The sequence below is a fragment of the Psammomys obesus genome, unplaced genomic scaffold (assembly GCF_907164565.1).
Source record: "Psammomys obesus unplaced genomic scaffold, mPsaObe1.curated_primary_1811, whole genome shotgun sequence".
Classification (NCBI taxonomy): domain Eukaryota; kingdom Metazoa; phylum Chordata; class Mammalia; order Rodentia; family Muridae; genus Psammomys; species Psammomys obesus.
Window position 1 is genome coordinate 16,453,380 of NW_026592890.1, and position 25,779 is coordinate 16,479,158.

At 38.0% G+C, this 25,779-nt stretch overlaps 1 pseudogene; it reads right to left on the reverse strand.

The window, feature by feature from the left end:
• On the reverse strand, window positions 1-25,420 carry LOC129683252 (putative elongation factor 1-alpha-like 3; annotated as a pseudogene).
• Between the last annotated feature and the right edge of the window lie 359 nt (window positions 25,421-25,779).

Genomic DNA, 25,779 nt, shown 5'->3' on the forward strand with positions numbered 1-25,779 from the left:
TTACAGATGATCCTCTTTTAGCTTCTGAGATTCCTGGGGAGACTTGGTGACCTTGTTGTCTCCAGCAGCCTTCTTGTACATGTCTTTGATGATACCCACAGCAACTATCTGAATCATCTGACAGCAAAAATCACCCAGCGAAAGATGGTTTCATGACACACATGGGCTTGCCTGCAACCATATCAGCAATGACTGCATCATCAGTTTACAAGAATTTTGGGCCATCTTCCACCTTCTTAACAAAGGGTGATCAATGCCTTTTTTTTTTTTTTTTTTTTTTTTTTTTTTTTTTTTAGCTTAGCAAACTGGCAAGCTATGTGAGTCATGTGACAATCCAGTACAGAGACATAGCCAGTACTAATTTGGCCTGGATGATTCAGGATAATCACCCAAGCAGTGTAGCCAGTGGTGGATAATTTTTTGCTGACACAAGGAACATTGCCACAACTAATGTTTTTGACAGACATTTTCTTTACACTGAAGCCTACATTATCCCCAAGATGAGCTTCCCTCAAAGCCTCACTGTGCATTTCAATAGATTTTATTTCTGTTGTGACATTGACTGGAACAAAGGTAATCACCATGCCAGATTTTAGAAGACCAGTCTCCACCTGTCCAGAGGGACAGCAAGAATACCACCAATTTTACAGACATCCTGGAGAGTCAGTTGTGAAGGTTTGTCATTTGGGTGAGTTGGTGGTGGGATACAATCCAGAGCTGAGGGCAGTGTGATCACACAGGCACTGCAGTCTTTGTGGGTGACTTTCCATCTCTTGAATCAAGGCATGTTAGCACTTGGCTCCAGGATGCAGTCACCATCACAGCCAGAAATTGGCACAAATACTACTGTGTCAGGTTGGTTGTCAATTTTCTTAATGTGGATGCTGAGTTACTTAACAATTTCCTCTTATCTTTTTGGCCTATAGAGTAGCCCCATGGGATCCATTTTGTTGACACTGACAATTAGCTGTTTTACATGGAGGGTCTAAGCCTGAAGTTCATGTTCAGGGGTCTGCTTTTTCTTGGCCTTCAAATTCACCAACACCAGCAGCAATCAGACAGTACAATCTTCCTGAGATATAATTATGTCTTTTTCTTTTTCTTTTCTTTTTTTTTTTTAAATCAAGTCTCTGTGTCTTGGCTATACCACAATTTTTTTTGCTTGTCTCTAATTTCCACAGGACATGTCAATTATGACAACATGCTTATGCTCAGCTTTCAGTTTATTCAAGGCACAGATGTCCTTGAAGGAGTCTTTTCCCACATCAGCAGCCATCTTATCAAACTTTTCAATGGTTTGTTAGTTGATCTCACCATATCTGTAGATCAGATGGCTAGTCCCTGTGGATTCCCCAAATCTGGCATTTAAAGGGGGCAATATTGGTATGAGTCTCTTCCCATTTTTGCTTTGAGTTTGTGGTGATTTTCACAACACTTGTGTTCTAGTGGAAAGGTGGCTTAAATACATTGTTATTATTTTAGATTTTATTACCACTTTTTATGATGCCTTCATGGTACCCCTTTATATAAATTTACCAAGTAAATTATGAATATAATTTTGGTTACAGTTTCACCATTTTTATTTTTTAATGAAAAGAAAAAAAAATATCCTGTTTTGTGTTTAAACAGCATGAGAATTTTTAATCATGAATCAGTTGACCTAGTTCCCATCTGTTTTGTCTTGTGAAAGTAAAGGTGTATGCTGCAGGATATCTCTACTCATCTTTTTTGTTAGCAGAGGCAATGGTCTTCTAATCTAGGGGACACTGCTTGTTTTTAAAGTAAGAGTTAACTAATTGTTGATGGTTGTCAATTTGAGTGGATCTGGAATCTGGAATCAACTAAGAAGCATGTCCCTGTGTGGGTATCTGTCAGGGTATTTCCTGGAAGCATTAACTGAAGGGGAAGCCTCTCTTGCAGCATAGGCAGCATGTTGCTGATTATTCCTAAACCAGCTGTATACCCAAATCACCACACAGAGACTAGGATTTGTTTAATTAATCTAGAGCACAGTGCTGGGCAATAATTACTCCATCCTAAGCCTCCAAGCCGTCATAGCTTCCTCCCATTCAGATTTCCTACATTATACTTGCTTTTTAGTCATATCTTAGGTCTGGTTCAACTCTCCTGGTATTTCCAGGTCCTCTCCTCTCAGAGCTCTCTTCATAGCACTCCTCCCACTCACTTCTTTCTCCTTGCCTCTGGACCAGGATGAGCCACCCTATTCTCTCCATTGCTGCACTGGCTGGTCAGTTTTATTGGCAATACAGAGAACAAATAGTAGCATGTTTACACAAACTTGAGACAGGTGATGCTTAGGATAAGCATCACAACACAATGTTCAGATTGAAACCAGATAGCGGGGTAGAGAAATCAGCCTCGTGAATGAACAAGAGTAAATTGTATACATTCCACAAGAACACTATACCCACAGTAGCATCTTCCAGGCACCAGCCCAGATATAAAGACAACCATGGGAAAAACTTTTGCTTTTGGCCTATCTACTTTCATTGCCTGCTTGTGAATCTGTCTACCTTGTTGGAACTTCAGCTATTATCCCTTGTTGACTTTGGAACCTAGATTTTCCAGCCTCCCATGTAAAATTAAAATCTGTTGCTCAAAGAAATTTCTGGCCTCATCACAAGACTGAGACTAGGATAAGCATTCTGGAGAATCTGGATGAGGTCTGACCCTACAGATAGCAAAGGTCACAGGTCATTAACAACCTTCTAGGAAGAAAACAGGTATTTTATTTTCTCCATAGAGAAGACACCCTGCGTGATTAACATTCTCATTTTCTCCAATGTTTATATGAGTTCAAAGAGCAGTTTTTGTATTCTTGAATACAGACTCCTTCCCTCTTTCCCCATTAACCGAGTGTTTGGAAGGGTACAATCTTTCTTGTTGATTATATAAGTTTATTATTTTCCTATTGGCATTAGAATATGGGATTATTCCTTCAAGATGAGAGGTTTACTGTCTGCAGTATCAGATACACTGCCTCTTAGAGGTGATGAGCCTCTGCTAGCAAGGTCAAAAGTAGGTGCCTTGGTAAGCCTGCAAACTGGAGACAAAATATATTCAACCAACATCTTCCCTGTAATCTAGGTAAGAAAAGAAAAGGGATATTAAACATCCTCTCTTTTTGCAGAGCACCTAGATTCAGTTCCCAGCACCCATATAGTGGGTCATATCAGTAACTCCTGTTCCAAGGAATCTGATGGACTTTTCTGACCTCTGCAGGCAGGTCCCAGGCATACACACAATACATACATGCAACACTCATAAAAATAACATAAAATAAGTTAAATGCATTAAGCTTAGTCACATGTGAAGCCAATCACTGTTGTTGTTGTTGTTGTTGTTGTTTTTTAAATGTATTACTTTTATGGTCTTTTTGACTATATATATGTCTGTGCACTATGATCCTGCAATACAGAGGCCAGAAGAGATCATCAAAATCCTTGGAATGGGCATTAAAGATGGTTGTTAGCCACCATGTAGGCAGGAGTCTGTGGACTGTGGATTTCATCCTTCGGTGCCATTGACTCAGAAGAAGTGTTGTGTGACCATGGATCTAGCACTCTAAGTCAAGTTAACGCCCCCCTGAGGCGGAAGAGCTCTCCACTGAGCTCCAGGGCGCTTCGCGTTTCCCAAGGAATCACTTCCAAGCTATACATTTTTAACTTTGTATTTTAAAATCTTACCAACTGATAGAACATGCATACATATGTCCTTAAGAAGTAGGCCACTGGAGAAATCTACAGTTTTGGAATAAGCTGGGAATGATATGTGTGTGTGTGTGTGTGTGTGTGTGTGTGAGTGTGTGCATGTTATGATATTTATTTATGATAAAATTTGCTATATTAATTGTATAATTTGATTGCATTAAGTATATGTAATAGTAATAAGTAATATGTAATAGTATAACTATTACTATCTATTCTAGAAGATTTTCATCGTCTCAGATAGAAACTGTACCTATTAACTACTGCCCTTGCCTCTCAGTCCTGGTAACTTCCATTGTACTTCCTCTTTATGAACTTCTATATTCCAGCCACCCCTTATGAATAAAAATCGTATAATATGTGCTCTTTGTGGCTTATATCATTCATCATTTATCAGTGACTTGCCTTGCTAAGTGTAGTTATACCTTTTAAGTCTCCATAATCTAAATTTGCATAATCTCCTAAAACAATGCCTGAGCTTGGAAATGTTTAGAAACTTTATATTCAGACCGTAATAGCATATATACTTAGGAGTAAATTGGCTGAGTCATGTGGTAATAGCATATTGATTTTCTACAATTGCACCATTCTAATTTCTCACCTGCAGTGCAGGACAGTTACAGTCTTTGTCTCTATGACCAGTCATTACCCCCCATACCTTTAATAGTAGATATCCTAATGGCTATGAAGTGTTAATAAAAGAAAGTCTACTGACTAAATAATGTCCTTTGAAAATTCAGAAGCACAACATGATAAGATCTTTATGTTGTAGAGGCACAAATATGTTTTAATAAAGTTATGAAGCTAACATTTGTGAGGGATTTCTGTTCTTATAATAAAAAACAGCAGAGGGCTTACTTTCTTATTTCTACTGAGGACGGCTATGGAACACTCAATGAAATGTTGCTGTCAGTCAAGGAAGGAAGCCCTCACCAGAGTCACGCCAGTCTGATCCTGTCTGCCTCTCTAGAATTATGAGACAATGAATTTATGCTGTATGTACTGCCCAGTCTGAAGTATTTTGTTATGTTACCCTAAGTTAGCTAACAGATTCATTTAAAATGGTTAAAAGATTAAATAACTTTGTATCAGCTAGGTTCTTACTATGTATTATACCCAATCCGGCCTTTCACTCATAATCTTCCTGCCTCTGCTTCTTACCTGATAGAATTAGAGGTGTGTGACACCATTCAGGCTCTTGATTAAATAAATTTAAATTCTCTAAAACTTTTAAAGAGTTGGATATCATAATGATGAAGCATATAAGAGCACATTACATGGAATTCAAAAGAATTAAGTTACTAGTATGATACGCAGTTATTATCATTAGATTTCAGGGTCTCATATAGTCCTTAAAGCCAATTGTTTTGAGAGGTTGAAAGAGTCTAGCATGCTATTTTCATGATTTATCTTCATTATCAACTTGGCTTTGTTTGGAAACATCTAAGACACATCTCTGAGTATGTGGATGAAAGCATTTCCAGAGAGTTCAGCTGAGGAGGGCAGACCTACCTGAGGCAGCACCATCACATGGACTGGATTCCTGGGTTGAATAAAAATAGGAAAAACAAAACAAAATGCAAACTGAGTTTAATGTCGACATTAACTCTCTCTACTTTCTGATTACCAATGCAACGTGATTGGCAGCTTTATGTTTCTGCCCAATATATCCAAGGGCTTTTTTTGTTGCCAAAATGCCTCCCTCTCTAGGGTAGTTCCTTCAAACTGTGATCCAAAATAAGTCACTTCTTCCTTATTCTGCTTCTTGCTATGTATTTTGTTACAATGTGAGTCAGTAACTAATATAGAAAGCCAATGAATGGCTCCAGAAATTGGAAAAAATAATTTTAAAGTTCTGGTTGTAAATTGCCTGAGGACATTCTCTGAAACTGCAGAGAAGACATGCTAAAAGCACATTTAGTAGATGTGCTGGCTAGTTTTTATGTCAACTTGACACAGGCTAGAGTTATTTCAGAAGAAGGAAGTTCAATTGAGAAAATGTTCCCAATAAATTGGCCTGCCTGTTGAGTATTTTCTTGATCAATGATTTATGTGAGCAGGCCCATTCCAGGGGATGGTGCCATTCCTGGGTAGGTCTTCCTCTAAAGTATATAAAAGCAGGCTGAACAAGCTATGAAGAGCAAACCAGTAAGCAACATTTTCCTATGGCTTCTGCTTCAGTTTCTGTCTCTATGTTTTATTATTTTACATATAATTACCCAGTCTGAAAAGTACTATGTGTTGAAGATGCTGTCTTTTCTTTGATGTGTATTATAAGCCTTTTTGTTGAAACCATGGTGAATGTAGGAATGATCATGTAAAACATTTTGTAAGGTGTCATTGGAGTATTTCAAGGGAGTGAAGATAGAATATAGTGGTAAGGATTAAAGTGGTGTACATAGACAGTTAAATAGATTAAAGTGGTGTACATAGACAGTTAAATAGAGAGGAGGATGGAAGAGTAGGGTGGAGGATAGAATACAAAGAGAATCAAATACATTAAAAACCTATGAAAATTCCATATGGAAATCTACTGTTGTAGAAGCTTCCTAAAATATGAACATAAACATATCAAAGGGCTTTAAATGTAATTATCCTACAGCGGTGAGTACACTAGATGCCTCAGGATAACAAATTAAAAAAAAAAGGAACCCAGTGCCATGAACAGATTATTTCTTTTGGAACTGTTGGCAAGCAAGGATTCAAAGACTTTCAAACATTGAAGGACATTGCCAATATTCTTGGTTACTCTCCAGAACTTGATGCTAAAACCCTGCTGTAGATAATACTACATGCTTGAGTCATAGAGCACAGAAAATTCAAGCTGGTACTCCATGGGAAACTTCATCCATACTGCCTAGCTTTCAGAGTTCTAGAAAGTGCTGTGCATACTACTGGAGGAGAAGAAAACCACCACCTTTTCTCAGCTGTGAATACCGTCAGCTACAAATACGACTGGCATGTCAAGGCATGCACAGTGATGCGATGGTGTTTTCTATTATCATCATTATTATTATTTCTTCACAACAGTAGAAACCCTAACTAAGAGACAAGCCCTAATTAAATGCTTTTTTTCTTTTAATAAGAATTGCCATGGTCATAGTGCCTCTTTATAGCAACAGAACACCAACTAAAACAGAAGTTGGTACCAGGGAGCAGGGTGTTGCTGTAACAGGCCTGACTTTGCTGATTTGTTTGTATATGGATTTTGGGACTTTGTATTAAGAATGCATTTGAAAGCTTTAGATGGGACTGATACTTGTAGGAGCATTGAAAACAGTGGTCCTGAGAGTAATGAATATTATGATAGCCCAGTTTTGGAGGAGAAAGAATATTAGTAAAGAGCCTAAAGACTAATATTGTGATATTTTGGCAAAGAATGTGGCTACTTTCTGCCCTTGTCCAAAAAAAAAAAAAAAAAAAAAAAAAAGAAGCTGCCTGAGACTAAATTGAAGAGTTTTGCTTTAAGAGCATTGGCAGAAGAGATTTCAAGACAGTCTAATATTGACTCTGTCATGTGGTTATTAGTGGTTTTTCTTATGAGCAAGGAAAAAATATAAAATGTGCAGTTTGAGAAAAGGGGCACAAGGAAGTTTAATGAGGCTAATTGCAGTGTTTAAAGAAATAAAAAGTTTAGAAAGATTGATGTTAAATGGAATAAAGGGAGTGACAACCTAAAGGTAAGACCCCACCCAGCTAATCTTCCAACTTGTGAAAAGGAATTAAAGACAAGATTAAGAAGTGAAGGAAACCTCAAAAACAGGTAGCTCATGAAAATGTATTTGAACAAGGAGCCAAATTCCAGTCTCAGAAAACAGAAGAACTTGTCAACTTTGGACATGTGGTTTTGGCTTAAGAGTCAAGGATACAAGATAGGGATTGTGAATCTCCATCCAAGGCTCAGGAAAGCCTCTGAGACCAGGAATGTGTTAAGGGAGTCCCTGCATGGAGGTCCAAAGAGGCCATTGAATGAAGCTGTGAAGGTGAAACCTGGATTTTGTTGGAGTCCCCATGAAGTTGGAGAAGACAGAGCTGTGGGAAATCTGCCAAGGAGAGCTGCTAACCAGGATGAGGAAGCGGCTGAGGATTTTGTTGTTAACAAAACTGAAAGGAATTAGAGATCTGAGGAGTGCTTTGACATCAGACATGATGATGCAGAGGTTTTAGGTCTTGCTTTAGTTCAGTATTTCTTCTTTATGCTCCTTTTCTTCCTTTTGGAATGGCACTGTATAGTCTGTGCCATTGTATGTTGGAAGTATGTGATCTGCTTTTTGATTCTGATTTTATAGGGGTTATAGTTAAGAGACTGTCATGAGTCTCACAAGAGACTTTGAACTTTGGCTTTTTAAACAGTGTTGAGGCTATGATAGGTTATGGAGACATTTGAAGCTGGACTGAATGTACTTTTGCATTATGATATGGCTATAAACGTATGGGGGTGAAGGAGTGGAATTCCATTGACGTGTATGCTTAGTCACCTGGGAGTGGCACTATTTGAAAGAACTGGGAGGTGTGGCTTTGTTGGACTGGGTGTGGCCTTGTTGGGGTAGATATGTCCTTGTTTTGGGAAGTGTGTCACTGAGGGTGGGCTCTGGAGCTTCAGAAGCCTAAATGGCTCAGTGACTTCCTGTTACCTTCTGAACCATATGGAGAACTCTCAGCTTCCTCCCAGGAGTCATGTTTGCCTGCAAGCTGCCATGCTTCCTGTCATGATGATAGTGCACTAAACCTCTGAAGCTGTAAGCAAGCCCTAGTTAAATGCTTTCTTTTATAAGACTTGTATGGTCATGGTGGCCCTTCACAGCAAGAGAACACTGACAAAGAAAAATACCTTCTCACTTGTATGTACAAGTAAATAGACGGGAGGAATAACTTTCATGTTCTGTCACACAGGAGGTTCCCTATAGTTGACAACAACTGAGTGTATATTTCAAAATAGCTAGTTGAATTTTCCTTATACAAGAGATGAGATGTGTTACATCTATTCTCATGATCTAATCACTGTACATTAAATATATAATTCTAATTATATGAGACACTAGAAGTATACATGTGTCAATTCAAAACTGAAACAGTAAAATAATAAGAAAAATATAGGTAATCTATTGTTGACATTGTGAAATAATATGTTAAAAACAAGGTGAAAAAAATTTTAAAACAATGAGTAATATGGGTAATGGGTAATTTTAAAGCAATGAGTAATTTAAAATGAAGATAACATTTGTAATACAGTTTGATAAAAATAAAGCTTTTTAAATTTGTTCTCTATCTATCAAATTGAGTATTGATTTTGTGTATTTATATTGTGCTGACTGAAAGTAAAATAATGAAACTTAGAGATTTGGAAACTAGGATAGCAGAAAGGAGGACAGTTACATGACCTAAATTTTCCTTCAAACTACAAGCTGCAAATGAAATGGATAGATTTTCAAGGGGGAAGAAAAGAAAATTTAGAGTATTACAAAAATATTGCTAACTGTATGTGAAAGCATATGGGGTAGTTCCTCATTCGAAATGGGAGTTCTATTTAGTCATTTTATTATTTACTTTTAATGTTTTATTAGCATACATTAGTTATACATAATGGATTTAATTAAAACATTTTATGTAATGTACTTTCATTATGTTCAACCTCCTCCCACCCCTTGCTGATTAGTTTTTGTTAACCTGACACGAACTAGAGTTATCAGGGAAGGAGCTTCAAGTGAGGAATTTCCTCCATCAGTATAGTCTTTGGGCAAGTATGTGGGGCATTTTCTTGGTGGATGAGTGATCTTGGAGGGCCCAGCCCACTGTTAGGCAGTGCCATCCCTGGGCATGTTGGCTTTCGTGTGTCAGAAAAGAAGCTGAGTAAGCCAGGGGAAGAAAGCCAGGAAGCAGTGTTACTCCACATTTGCTTCTGATCCTGCCCCACGTTTACTGCTTTGAGTTTCGGCCCTGACTTCTGCTAATGATGGACTGTGATCAGGACAGGCAAGCCAGATAAATCCATTCCTTCCCAAGTTTCTTTTGGTCAGTGCTTTATCACAACAGAAAGTGAAATAGTACACTCTTGTTACCATCTTTCGTTCCCACCTAAATGCCTTTCCTCTTCCCAGGTCATACACATTTTACTTTCATGTCTGCATGTGTCTGTCTTTGCGTGCGTGTGTGTGTGTGTGTGTGTGTGTGTGTGTGTGTGTGTGTGACCAGGGAGTTTCAATATGGCTGATTATAGTAGGATGAGCACCCTATCAATGGCTACATCTTTGAAGAAAATGTCTCTATCTTCTATTAATCATTAACTATGTATAAATCCTCAGAGAGAGGTGAGTCCTCAAGAGCCTCTCCCCTTCACTGACAGCACGTTGTGCAGATCTGGTGCAGATAATCATAGTCTATGAGGATTTTATTGCACATGGGTACGCTGCGGAGTTAAGGCTATTGATGCCAATGCTCCCTTAGCAGCCTGCGTGGCATCTTCTCACACTGGAGCTAGCCAGTAGGAGAAGGATTCCAGCCCTATCCCATCTTGAGTTCTGTTCTGAGAACAAGGTACATGATGTCATCAGGCATATGTCCCACATATTTCTGTGGGACAACCAACAGACACAGCATTTGCCCGTATGGTTCTGTGAGCATAAGATGCCTTTCTAACCGGCTCCTAGAAAGGTAGCCTATCTGTGGCAGAAATGTTTTTATTTAACAACATGTGTAAGTCTTTTAGTTTGATTTCGTTTGTAAAATATTCCAAATAGGTTGAAAAATGATTCAAAGGTACTTGGGTTGGTTTTCAAAGCTTTATGACTGGTCTCCTTGGTGTTTCAGAAACTGCTTTTTCATAAAACTCACTATTTGGAAGGGACTATACATATCATTAACTGGTTCAGTACTGATTTTATTTTAGTGTGATTATGCTTACATTCTTTCTAAAAGCTCATTGTACATTATAAAAAGATATAATCCAGACTCTCAAAAAACTTTTGAGATAGAGATATTGAAAATCATGTTTCAGTTTTATGACAGTGGTAATTATTGATGTGAAGTAGGCTGTGGAAATTTTATGCATTAGAAACACTTTGCAAACTCTCCCTATGCATTTCTTTATTGTTGATACATGTTATTTAGGAAATTATCATGCAATTAAAAAACAAATTTCCTCTTTATAAGAGATACATTTTACATTAAGGACTGTAAATAAAATCCCAGGTCAGTGATAATTTGTGTTGATAATACATCTGAAACACATCTGTATTTCTCATGATTCTGAAGAATCACTTTTCACATATCAGTACTTAAGAATGCCCATATGGAGATTCATGCACTTACCTATATTCTTCCTTCTTTTCTTTTCTTTTCTTTTCTTTTCTTTTCTTTTCTTTTCTTTTCTTTTCTTTTCTTTTCTTTTCTTTTCTTTTCTTTTCTTTTCTTTTCTTTTCTTTTCTTTTCTTTCCTTTCCTTTCCTTTCCTTTCCTTTTCCTTTCCTTTCCTTTTCCTTTCCTTTCCTTTCCTTTCCTTCCTTCCTTCCTTCCTTCCTTCCTTCCTTCCTTCCTTCCTTCCTTCCTTCCTTCCTTCCTCCCTCCCTCCCTTCCTCCCTCCCTTCCTTCCTCCCTTCCTTCCTTCCTTTTCTTTTCTTTCTTTCTCTGTCTTTCTTATTTCCTCTTGTCATGAAATAGCTGTCTATTACAAGTTGCTTTATCACTAATGTGGTGGAAATTTTCCTTGGTGAAAATCAGGTCTCCTCCCTTGAATTTCTCAGACAAATGGACAATCATTTGTTGATTGATTAGCTTAAGCCTACATCTGTCTTAGTAACTTAGGAAAGAAAAGTGAATAATCCTTATTGCCTGGGCCTAGCAAAATTCATCTCTAGAATTCGGAACATTTTCTTCTAGTCCACATGGTGGCAGGAAAGGATGTTGTGAGAACAATCACACTAAATTCTACCTGTCTCCAAATGTAAGTTTATAATACATCTCTGGAACTCAATGTTGGCTCCTCCCTTCTGTAGATTCGTTGAAATGCTGCTCATATTGTTGGGTAAGGTAGAGACTGTCTTCTTGTTGCACAACATTTTCCTTGACAGTTGTATCTCTATTTTCTCTTTTCTTTGTTACATGTTAAAATTTGACAAGGAACTTTTAAAAATACTTCCTAAAAATTACATTTATCTATCTAGTTATTTGTGTGTATGCATGTGGTTGTGTTCGTAAGGATGTGTATATGGAGGTCAGAACTTGTGGGAGTCTGTTCTTTCTTTCCACCATGTGGATTCCAGTGATCAAATTAAGGTCATCATGCCTGATGACAGGTATTTTTACTACATAAGCCATCTCACTAACCCCAGAGATACTGTGAAATAGTAGAACAAATAATAGTTGACACTATTGAATAACTCTCTGCTTCTCTTGTGTATGTCCTTTCTGCTTTCTCAGACAGTTTGCGAACTTTTGCGGGAGAGGCTTTGTCCTGTGTTTTTTCTGAGCTCCATCTGTCAGGAGTAGATTGTTATTACCCAATTCTTATGATTGCAAACACAGCACTTTGCTTATTATTGTTACATTGTCAGTTATTAACATTTTAAGGGGTTATCTTACAATGGTATTGATTTTAATAAAAAAGAACTTAAATATTTCAATTCAGTCACACAATAATCTTAGCTTTTTATGTGTTTACTCGATACATGTTATGGAAAGATGAAGGTTAGATACAAAGTAATTTTAAACTGCAAAGAGACTGGTGGTAAGAAGTTACCGTAGCTGTGCATAATAAATGTCTGCTCTTATTATTCTTTATTTCATGTTTGCTTATTCATTGGAAAATTAAAATAAATCTTCTAATTTTCATGATGATTTTATCATATATCAATCTTCTTTGTAACTCTTCTGAGAAAAGATAGTCAATGAGGCATTTCACAAAGAAGGTTGGAGGTTTTATTGCTTTAAATATGCATAGCGAACACGTAATTCCAAGTAGTTTGGGATTACAGTTTTCTCAGACTCCATCTGTTGAACAGTGTATTTACTCTGCTTAATATAACTCCTAAATAAGTTATGAGGTCTAACAAATCTTTTCTAAAATATGATTATTTTGAATGATGGAAAAACAAATGATATCCTGTAAATTATTATCTTGGTGCTTATAGACTCTGGAGCACAATGTGTGTTAAACTTTTAACCCAATAAAAATAAGTGAAGTTGAACGGCATCTGTCAATTTATTTACCACCTCTGTTCCTCAGTTTCTTCATTTTAAAATGGTGATAGTAGCTGGGTGTGGTGGTTCATACCTTTAATCCCAGTACTCTGGAAGCAGAGGCAGTCAGTCCTCTATGAGTTTGAGGTCAGTCTGGTCTACGTAGAGAGTTCTAGGACAGCCAGGACAATATAGAGATACCCTGTCTAAAAATGGTGATAGCAACAGAAGCTATATCATAGGATTCTTACAAGGGAAAAATAAGCTTATATACAAATGTCATCCGAGAATTACAGAATTAAAGATGGCAATACCAATTTATTTGTCTTTTCCTCAAGACAATTAGACCATCGTTTTAGAATTCAACAGTACTAATGCAGATGTCATTCGCTAAATCTGGGTCGAAGTCCTTGAGAACAGTATTAATATAGCATTGTTCTCCATGCCTCTCTGCCTCTGCCTCTCTGCTTTTAGCCTTGTCCCCTTCTTTTGTAGGCTGTAAAGATTGTTTACCTCTTTCATGATTCTTTATGTTAACAGACTCTTCCTGAACTGTATTTGCTGATAAACCTATCAGCCATTTCATTTTCCCATTACCTTCTTTATTGGGTCATATGCCTAAAAGAGACCGGCTAATCTTTGAACTGTATCTTAATTCATCCAACTCAGATCAAGTATACTTGCTGTTTGCTCATCAGTGATTACAGGACCCCACTTCCTAGAAAAAGTATGGACAGATAGAAAACTGATTAATTATTGCTTCTGTTTTGAATATGAGCTCGAAATTTTAAAAAAATTTTTTTTAAAAGCAGAGAATATATCAGTCAATCTCACAATGATTTGATTATTTTCAAAGTAAATGATATGTATGTTTTCACTGATCACTTGACCGTGTTCTTTTAGACACGCTTCTGTCACATGACATGGATGGTATCTCTCCCACCTGCCTCTCGTAGGACAGAGCCAGAAAAGTATAAAATGGAGGTGCATATCCCATATGTTTAAATGTTTAAAATAGTCAATGAAGGCAACTGACTGCTGAATAAAATGGTGCTTTGTTCATTTTCTTTGAAAAAATGGGACTTCATAACTATTTGAAATTAAAAAGCTTAAATTTTGTGAAGCTCTGTGTCAAAATGATGTGGCCTCCCAGCTTCATCTTACCTTTCAGCTTTCTGGGGGACTATACTCAAAGAAGTACTCAATTTAGCTCACCTGCTTAACTTCTTTCCTAGTGTTCTACAACCGCTCACCATCAGCTACTCCTCAGCCTTACAGGCTCATATCTAGAACACTCAACTCTCAGAAGGTTGAACTGCGGAGGAGTTTCTGCAGGCCCGAGAAGCTGGCTTGATAGACTAGGATCAGAGGGAAGGGAAGGAGGACCTCCCTTTTCAGTGGACTGGGAGAGAGACACCGGTGGGGAAGAGAGAGGGTGGGATTGGGAGGGGAAGAGGGAGGTAGGTACAGGGAAGATACAAAGTGGATAAACGTAATTAATAAAAATTAAAAAAAATGGAAAAAAAAGTACAGGGCCAAGATCATGGTCCCTCTTGTCTGAGATAGCCCTGGATAGTAAAAGGAAGCCTACACATCCATAGAGTATGACTACAGGTGTTGATGACAGTTAGTCATTGATTTGCATGTTACCAGATAGGTTTATGTCAGTAACCAAGACTGAGCAGAAAAAGTTAATGAATAAATAAATTACATTTCACTGTTGTTTAGTAAAATATAGAATATTTAAAAATATTGTTATCAATTATTATTTATTATAATTTAGTCACTTTGTGTATTAATGGAGTTATTTCTTAAAGAAATCTCACGTAGCCAGGCACTGTGGCTCACACCTGTAATCTCAGTACTAAAGGAGGCAGAGGCAGGTGGATCTCTGTGAGTTCAAGGCCAGCCTGGTCAATAAAGCAAATCCAGGGCAGCCAATGCTATACAGAGAAACCCTGTCTTGAAAAACCAAAACAAAAAAAGAAAAAATCTCATGTATGATTGAATATGCAATTATGTGATTAAAATGGGGTACTATTTCAATTTTAGTTCTTTTGAAATTAAATAAAAAAGCTGAACGTGGTGGCACATGTCTTTAATTGTAGCACCAGGAGACAGAGGCAAGCAGATTGCAGGTATGTCTACCCAACACCTGCCTTTATGATTTGAAACAGAGTTACAGTCATGCCACGCAAACGTAAAAGATACCGTCTTCTGCTTTAAACACTGTAAAGTCCATTTTAACTTAAACAGCAAGCGTAATTACACACCATAAGTTCAATGGCGTATATAGTTGTAATGGTTTTGCCAGACGCTCGTTACCTTTATGTTGCTTTACCTCCCTGATATTTGGTGATAACACCAGTAAAATCCAAAGCCTTCTGGTTTAAATTTCACAACCTTTCCGAACGTTTCTCCTTGATACTGATGCTATCTTCCCTTGCTGATATTCCTTGAAGCATTTCCTTGACGGCGAAGTTCCTGAGCAATGTTCCCGTGCACTTTACGGCTGGGATGAGTTCCCTAGCACTTCCTTGGGATGACGTTAAGACAGCTTCAGTCTGCTATCGTTTATAGCGTCCACTTGAGCTCCAAAGAACATATCCATGATACCTTTTTCCTTGCTTAGATAGCATGCAAAATCTAACCAGACTTTGGCATTGGTGATTCTCTAGAAAGGAAGCATGCATCCATACCTATATTTGAATATGTTGCAACATCTTGCAGGGGAGGGATATAAGCTGCCAAGTTACTAAAATACGAGCTTAACCAATATTTTCTCTGGCAAGTAAGTACCTGCTGCTCAGGAAACATCCACCCGGGGAGAGATGCTGAGATCTTTCTTTATAGTTTCTCTGTGTGCCTCTATTGGTGCTCATTTAACTTTCAGGGAAGATAACACCCTTGACTTTAAAAAATTATTTTATTTATGTGTATTGTTATCTTGCCTGTATGTATGTATGTACCATATACAAGCCTGGTGTCCATGTAGGCTGGAAGAATACCTTTGACTTTTGTGGTGCTTCCAGGATGCTATTTACATAAACTGATGGCTGTGGTGATGGTGAGGGTATCAGGGCTGATCTGTCATCTATAAAGTGCTTTTGGGAAATCTTCATGTTTTTCCCATGCATCATGTTTAGGAGTCTGAGAATCATTAAAACTTACTTATGATAATCTATTGCTTCTGCTATCTAGTTTGATTTTCAGAGCATGAATTGAAATGTGTTTAATTATATTAAATTTTCTACTCTATAGATGAGTTAGTGACTATTTAGAAGCTAAGAGACTGGCGATACCTAACAAACAGTCATTCTTGGGCAGACCCTCTTCTCCTAGTTTATTTCTAGAGTTAGGACCCAATTCTTTGTACCAATGTTTCTGACAGTCCATTGTCCTCTGGGGGCAAAATGAGCTTATATATCTCCTATATATTTAAGGCTTCAACAACTATAAAAATATTGGTACAAAAACATGATCTAATATTCAGACTTTTCTTTTTGGAAGTCCTAGTCTAGAGAGTTGCTTGAGGAATTTGACCCAATTTAACACCCACTTTTATGTGTTCCCTTCCTGCTTTTTACAGCTGTGTCAGAGCTGTCTTGTTCATAGTGGCATAAACACTGTCTCCATAGTCACTAGAAATTTAAGAAAACCTCATTTATATTTCAAGATTCCATTAATAAGCTGTTATTTTATTTGTCTTCCTTCATTTTCAGCTGTACTTTGCTAATAAGAAAAAGCTAACTTTTTTTTTCTAGCAATCAAATTTCATTCACAACACTGCATTCCAATTACTCAAAGAATGAATTGCATTTTGCAGTTTTGGGTGGTTTAAAAGTGAATTCAGTAAATATCTTGCCTGGAAAAAGAGATAATAGGTTCATCATGGATAGTCCCTTAAGTCAGAGTCACACAACAGCAGTTTGTTTAATCCTTCCTTGTCCCTTGCCCTTGGTAAAGAATTTTCATTAGCAATTTAACTTTTATGCAAAAAAATATTTTGGCTTAGAACTTTAATAGCTACCTACAGTGTATTTTCATTTAAAAATAGTTTCTGATAGGTTTTAACATTGCTTTTGCTTTCAAATTCTTACCAGGGTTTGTTGACCCACCAAAAAATTTAAAACCAATTCTTAGCCATATTTCTGCTGTGAAGACCAAACCAGAAAGGGCATTATGTTATTAAAGAAAGAGTCAGATTCATGGAAAAGGCCCTATTCTGCTTGCAAGACGAAAGTGCATCGTTTAACTTAAGCCTTGGTTATATCTTTCAAGTACCCTTGCTAGGGAGTTTGCCATGATTACTCCTGTTTCCTCCTTTTTTTAAGACAAATCATGAGCAGAAGTTAGTTTTTTTAAAAAAGCTTTTTTTTTTTTTTGTCTATTGAGATAATGATGAAATTTCTGCCTTTGAGTCTACTTACATGATGAATTACATTTGTTGATTCATATATGTTGAACCATCCCTGCATCTCATCTCTGATATAAGGCCATCTTGATCATGATGAATGACCTTTCAGATGTTGTTTTGAATTTGGTTTGCCAATATTTTATTGAGAATTTTTGTGTCTCTTTTCATTATGGAGCTGGTTCTGCAAGTTTCTTTTTAGTTTTTCAGTGTTCTTACCTAGTTTTTGTAGAACGGTAATAACGGCTTCATAAGAGTTTGGAAGCATTCTTTTATTTTATATTTTATGGAAGAATTTGACTATTATTTATGTTAGTTTTTTAAGTCTGGTCGAATTTGACAGTGATTCCAGTTGGTTCTGGGTTTTGTTTTTGTTGGGAGATGTTTTATTACTGCTTCAGTCTTGTTGTGGGTTGTAGATCTGTTTAGGAGATTTATTTTATGTTTAATTTTGACTACATGCCTGTAGAAATTCATCCATTTCTTTTTCTGTTTTGTTTTGTTTTTTGTTTTTTTTTCAAGACAGGGTTTCTCTGTATAGCCTTGGCTGTCCTGGACTCACTTTGTAGACCAAGATAGCCTCAAACTCACCGTGAATCACCTGCCTCTGCCTCCCTGAGTGCTGGGATTAAAGGCGTGTAACACCATGCTTGGCTCTTTTTGATTTTTTTTAATTTAGTGAAATATAGATTTTTTTAAATATGTTCTTATGATTTGATGATTCATCTGTATTGGTTGTAATATCTTTTTTTAATCACTAATTTTGTTAATTTGGGTCTTCTATTTCCTTCTTTTTGTTATTTTGCCTAAGAGCTTGTCAGTCTTTTTTATATTTTTCAGAGAACCAAGTCTTTATTTCATTGATTCTTTGTAGTTTATTTTCATTTAATTTATTTATATCCTGATTTCAATAGCTATTTCAATAAATTTTTGAGAATTTCATACAATGCATCTTGATTATATTCTTCTCTTAACTCCTCCCAGATGCACCCCTACCTCTCTACCCTCCAACTACATGATGTCCTTGTTCTATTTATAACACTAAAAAAACATATTTATGTAACATAACCAAAACTTCCAATATATATATATAGTGGATATATATATATATATATATATATATATATATATATATATCCACTACAAAAATGTATTCCATTAAATATGTTTTGACTCTTTCAGTTGAGAGTATTTGCAGTGAGGTACAGCTCAGTTTTGTTTGTTTTTGTTTTGCTTTGTTTTTTTGCTATTCCTTGGACTAGTATTTAGGCCTCTAGACTCTTTATCTGTGGTCCTCCCCTGCAAATAGAATACTGTTTGTAGCAGTAGTCACTAGCTTGAGATAAACTCACACAAAAATAGAGTAATAACCAACTATACAGTAGTTATTTCTTAAGCACTAAGCATTTAGTAAATAAAGGGACATTGAGAGAATTGTGTGTAGTCTTCATTATTGTGGCTACAAGCAGAAAGGAAAAGAAAAAGGGGAAAAAAGCAGAAGCGAGAGAGATAAATTCAGGTAATTTCACTGGAGACTGAAATACAAGAACTCTATAAATCTGGCTAGACTGTGTTCCCTGGAAAAGGAAAAAAGCAAAGAGAAAGGAGAGAGGGGCTAAAGCTCTTTTGGGTAAAAACATGTCCACCAAGATAATGCTGGATAGTAAACAAGACAGAGCAGGTGTGGAGATAGGGAATATAAAAACTGACTTTCTTGCTTGTTCATTCTGGTTTGGACTCTCTCCCATTCCTTCCGTGCTGCTGGGAGGGTGCCTTTCATGAGCTTTGCTTTGACTCTTCCTTTGGATTACCAGGTTACCAATGTTGTCCTGGTGGTGGACAGCGCTCTACAGGTTGGCCTGTCATTCCGGCCACATATGTGACAGCTCTTTAAACTTGTGTTTCAAATGCCATCTCTGCCCTTGTATAGCTTTTTCCCATTGTCCTGAGAATTAGTTAGAATCTGTGTGGAAGTCGTGGTGTGTGCTTTGGTTACACCATGTTTACAGCATATTGAATTCTGTGAAGATACGACCTCAAGGCTTCTGAATTGTCTTTAAGGGACATTTTGGTCTGATTTTCCTGAAGGATAGTTTACAGAAGTTCTCGGGCTAGTGAGCCATCCAATAGCAGAAGTCTTAATTGTTTTTCTTTCTCGTTTGTGTATGTATGTGTTAGGGCACACTGCCAGGGGTTGGTTCTCTCTTCACACTACACGGATTGTAAGGATTGAGCTAGATCCTCAGGCTTGGTGCCAAACACCTTTAACCACGGAGCCATCTTGCCAGCCCCAGGAAATCTTTTTCATATGATATCTTATTTATGCTTTGCCAACTGCTGGTGCCAAGGCCAAGTAGGGAGGTTTTCCAAGCCTTTCCATGGTGAATCTAGCCTCTTCTTCAGTTGTTTGGACAGGGCACTATTTTTCTGTTAGGTGATTTTTAGGCTTCCCCAGATTATCATGGGAGACTATGAACAACCATGCCTGAGTGTTGTCTGCCATTCTGGAGCTTCCAATTAATTTTTGTATAATGAACCAGTTAACTCTCTTTATAGTAGTTGTTAATAATTTTATCTCTATGGGATATTGGATTTTATTTATATGTGATCATGCCCTTTATGAATGTAATAGTTTCCTCCTTTCCACACCCGTTCCTTTTTATTTGTATTTCTGAGAATACAAGGGTGTTCTGAATATATACATAGCTTGTACATTTTTGTGAGTGTTTCTTCAGGCTTGTTAAGACAGTGTATAAGGACATAAAACGAGGTTAGGTAAAATCAAACTCTCACTTATATGCATTAATTTTGAAAGTTTTCAAGTAATTTTTTTTCAGTATATACTGAGCAAATAATATGTCATTCTATCTTCTTTTTGCTCTTAAAATTTAAAGAATCATTGATTTTTCAAAATTAAACCCAAATTTCATCCCTGGAATAAATTACTAATATGTTGTTAAAGATTTTTTTTCATCGGTGCCACATACATAATAAGAATAATTTTTCTTTCTTGTATTTTTCTTGTCACAATTTATAGGCAATGTAAACTCAAATGTTTGTCATTTAATTGGCAAAAATAGTCATCTTTGCCAACTTCAATTTTTACAGTCTATTTATGTATTTATTCATCCTTTTTCTTTTCTTTTTATTAATTACAGTTTATTCCCTTTGTATTCCACCTGTAGCTCCTTCCTTCCTCCCCTCACAAACCCACCCTCCTTCCCTCTGCTCTACCCATACCCCTACCCCAGTCCACTGATAGGGGAGGTCTGTTTCCCCTTTCTTCTGATCCCTATCTATCAGGTCTCATCAGGAGTGGCTGCATTGTCTTTCTCTGTGGCCTGGTAAGGCTGCACCCCCCCCTGGAGGGGAGGTGATCAAAGAGCAGGCCAATCAGTTCATGTCAGAGGCAGTCCCTGTTCCCATTACTATGGAACCCACTTAGATATTGAACTGCCATGGGCTATGTCTGTGCAGGGGTTCTAGGTTATCTTCATGCATGGTACTTGGTTGGAGTATCAGTGTCAGAAATGATGATCCCTGTGCCCAGATTTGGTTCTATTGCTCTCCCTGTGGAGCTCCTGTCCTCTCCAGGTCTTACTATTTCCCACTTCTTTCATAAGATTCCCTGCACTCTGCCCAAAGTTTGGCAATAGGTCTCAGCATCTGCTTTGATACCCTGCAGGGTAGAGCCTTTCAGAGGCCCTCTGTGGTAGGTTCCTGTCTTGTTCCCTGTTTTCTCCTCTTCTGATGTCCATCCTCTTTGTCTTTCTGAATGAGGATTGAGCACCTTACCCAGAGTCCTCCTTTTGATTAGCTTCCTTAGGTGTACAGATTTTAGTATGTTTATTCCATGTTATATGTCTAATATCCACTTATGAGTGAGTATATACCCTGTGTGTCTTTCTGTTTCTGAGATGTATGTATATGAGTGTAAGTGTTTGTGTGTGAGAGTGTGTGTGTTCATGTTCAGGGGATATAGGTGTGTGGAGGTCAGAGAAGTGGAAGTCAAAGGACTACCTTGGCACTCAGTTCTTTCTTCCCCCTATTTGGATTCCAGAGACAGAACCTGGGTAGTCAGGATTGGCAGATTTTACCTGCTGAACAATCTTGACAGCCACTTTTTTTTTCTTTATTTTTTTTGGGGGCATTTTATTCTGTTTACACAATATATTTGCACAAATAGCCATACTATTTTTGTGTTGTATGATAAAACTACCTTTTGTGGGTTTTTCTTCTTTTTTTTTAGCATATTAAACACACATACTTCATACTCTATCTTTGATAATTCAAAACTAGAACCACTGATGGGATGCTGGTGCAACGTTCCCTTCTTGTTCTTTGTCCTTTATTAGTTTTTTTTTATTTTTGATCAGATATGATATTTTTGTGTGTGTGCGACATATGTCAGAACACAGTCCATGAATGAAATGTTGTGAGGAGACTTTTGAGAGCTTGTGAGACAGAAGCCTCTTTTTTTTTTAGGGACATTTTAAAAAATTATTTTAAATTTTAAATTTTTTATATTAATTGCAGTTACTTATTTTGTATCCCAGTTGTAGCCCCCTTCCTTATTCCCTTCCAATACCATCCTTTCTCTCTCATCTCCTCCCTGCCCCTCTCTAAGTCCACTGATAGGGGAGGCCCTCCTCCCCTTCCATCTGACCCTAGCTTATCAGGTCTCATTAGGACTGGCTTCAATGTCCTCCTCTGTGGTCTAGCAAGGCTGCTCCTCTCTTTGGGTGTTTTTAGCAGGGGAAGGTGAAAAAGCCAGCCACTGAGTTCATGTCAGAGACGGTTCCTGTTCCCCTTACTAGGAAATCCACTTGGATAAGATAAACATAATAAAATCTGTACACCTAAAGAAGCTAAACAAGAAAGAGGACTCAGGGTAAGATGATCAACCCTCACTTAGAAAGACAAATGGGATGGACATTGGAAGAAGGAGAAAATAAGAAACAGGACAGAAGCCTACCACAGAGGGCCTCTGAAAGACTACCTAGCATTGTATCAAAGCAGATGCTGAGACTCATAACCAAACCTTGGGCAGAGTGCAGGGAATCATATGATAGAAGGGGGAGTTAGTAAGACCTGGAGAGGACAGGAGCTCCACAGGGACGAAATATATCTGGACACAAGGGTCTTTTCTGAGACTGACAAAAGTCTTATAACCCCTGTTTATCCATAACATGGGTTGTTCTTGGAATGTGCTTTTGTGCCTCTCCCAGGTAAATAGGAGTCTATTTACTTCACATTACCTATCATTTTACTATTATTATTTAGATGATGTGTCCATGTATGGCTTATCCTCATGACTGTATATGGCTTGAAATAATGTGACCTTGCCCTCTTGACTATATAAGCCTAACCTCATTTGACCTTGCCCTTATGACTCTAAGCAGATTGAACTCATGTACCTTTGCTCATATGACCTTGCTTATCTCTCATGAATACCTTCATAATAGAAATTGATGCTACGTGTAAAGTCAGCTCTTGCATGATACTTTAGTCTCCTTTACTTTTAGACTCCACTCTCCCAGGTTCATGCCATCAACTAGAATGGTAACGGCATATTGTAGAGGAGCTATGCATTGTGCTATGCACACTTCTGTACTTTAAGCACTTGGTAGAAGGATTGCAACTTTGAGCACAGCCTAGGTGACTTGGAAATCAGTGTCTGATTTCATCCTACCCCAGTCAGAATGACTAAGATTAATCTGACAGCACATTGTGGCAAGAATTCAGTGAGAGGGATCACATATTTGTTGCTGAAGGAGTGTACAATGGTGAGACCACTTTGGAAATCAGTTTGGAGGATCCTCAAACACTGAAACTTGATCTACCACAAAATCCAGCTATACTGTGCTTGGGAATATTCCCAAAAGCCTCTACATCCTACTACGGAGATACTTTTTATACTATATTATATTACAATGAATATACATGGGCTTATTAGGTTGGTTGGCAGGCTCTGGTGCAGCTAGTCAACAACTGCTATCACCCAATGACCTTCCAAGAATACAGTAGCTGTTCAGTTCACAGTGCTGGATGCTTGATGTTGTCCTCAGCATATGTAGGAATCCTGAAGAAGTAGATTCTAATACTCAGAGACCGAAAGGTTAAAAATCAGCATTTATTATTAGTATTTAAGGCCTGAACTAGCTGGGTGGAGAAGTCCACGAATGCCCTGAGAGGAAGAACCGCCTTACTGCATTCCTTCCCCACCCACTAGAGATGCAGTTGCTAGGAAACTGGCCCATCCCCCTAGGGAGGGACACCAGAACATTAATGGTCTGGGACCTTCCTATAGCCAGTCAATTCAAAATGTAGCATTTTGATCAATAGATGCTTGCCAGGCAGGAATTGCTCCTGCCTTGGAGGGACCAGAATCTTTAAATCACCCAACTAACCTGAGCATGGGGCGCTCGGCTCTCACTGCCTTGGCGGAGGGGGGGGGGAAGCTGCAGCTTGTAATGATTTATAATTAAAAGAACCTCATGTATTTACAGCAGAGTCTATATTTATTCCTGGTCTTTTGGGGTTTGTGAACTGGGCAGAACAATACCAGTCAGTGACGCAATAAGGACAAGCATGCAAAGAGAAAGATATGGTTTCTTCCTGGTCCTTTATATAGGAGGCTACAAGAAGGTGTGACCCAGACTAAAGGTGAGTCTTCTGACTTCAAGTGATCTGAATTTAATATGGGTCTTTCTACCTCAAATGATCCAGTTAATTAAAAATCCTTCAAGGATGTGCCCAATGACTTGGGTCTTTAGATGATTCCAGAGGTAGTCAAGATGAAAAACCAAGAATAGCTATAACAACTACTCCTTCATGTTCATTGCTGATGAATCCTTAGTAGCTAGAAACTAAAAACAGTTCATCAGCTGGTGAGAGGATAATGAAAATACGGTACATTTATACAATGGAATGGTATTTAAGCAATTTGTAAGTAAATGAATAGAGCTAAAACCAATCATCCTGAGTGAGGTAACACAGACATAGAAAGAGAAAAATTGTATATTTTCTCTTATATGTGAATATTAGAATTAATGTTTTAGATATGTGAATTTCATTCAGTGTCTTAGAGTTTCTATTGCTGTGAAGAGATATCATAACCATGGCAACTCTTATAAAGGAGAGCATTTAATTGGGGCTAGCTTATAGGTCTCCTGCACTTATGGCAGGAAGCATGGCAGCATGCAGGCAGACCTGGTGCTGGAGAGGTGAGAGTTTGGCTGAATCTTCAGAGTATGTTTGGATTCTCAGGCAGCAGGAAGAGAGAATGGACAATTGGCCTTCTTTGAACACTTGAAACCTCAAAGCTCACACCCAATGGCTTACTTCCCCCACACCTCCTTCAACAAGGCCACACTTCTTGATTGTGCTGCTCCCTATAAGCCTATGAAGTCCATTTTTATTCAAACCACCACCTTCCACTCCTTAGCAATACCATAATGCAGAAATGCATTCAAAGTTCCCCCAGTCCAGCAACCTCAACATTGTTTAAAACACTAAAGTTCAAAATCATCTTTTGTGATACCCATGGCAGTTTCTTAACTATAACTCCCTGTAAAATCAAAGCAGAAAAGCAGATCACATATGTCCAACGTACAATGGCACAGGATATACATTACCATTCCAAATGGGAGACAAGGGGGCCTAGTGAGGAAATACTGGAACTAAGCAAGACTGAAAACCAGCTGGGTAAACTCTGAAGTCTGCGTCTCCGTGTATGATATCAAAATCCTCTTCAGATCTCCAGCTCCTTTCAGCTTTGTTGACTGAAACATACTTCTCTTTTATACCCTGTTTTCAGCTCTACCTGGGAGCTACCTCACAACTCTAGCATCTCCAACATCGTGGCTTCTCCAGGGCAATGCAGGCCTCACCTTCACAGCTTGTGTGATGGCCACCTTAGGCCTCCTTGCAGGGACAACCCCAACACATGCCTTGGCCTCACTGGTTTTTCTAAGTCTCAGAGGGAAATTCCATAACCCATTTCTTGCATCCTTGACTTTAGAGCAAGAAACATGTGGCTGAAGCTGCCAAGTTCTGCTGCTTGCTGGTGCTGGAACGTGGGTGGCCTCCTCATTCAAATGCATTTTTGCCAGCTTGCTGTTTTTGAAGGTTTTCTTCACTCCCTAAACTTTTTCTGGAACTCAGTCTATAGGTCAGGCTGCCTTTGAACTCTGAATTCTGCATGCCCCTGACTCTCCAGTGCTGGAATTAAAGGCACATGCCACTATGCCTTGCTCTATGCTTTTCTATAATTCTGGTTCACAAGTTGGAAGTTTACATGGGTGGGTCTTGCCTTGAGGACACTACTCCTTTGATTCTATCTAACATCAGGCTTTTCTTTAATCACCTTTATCCCCTAGAACACAGGATTTAGCTCCATTAAATGTATCAGTACCCCTTTTCTCTTTAAACTGTACATTTTGTACTTTTTCTTACTCAGCTT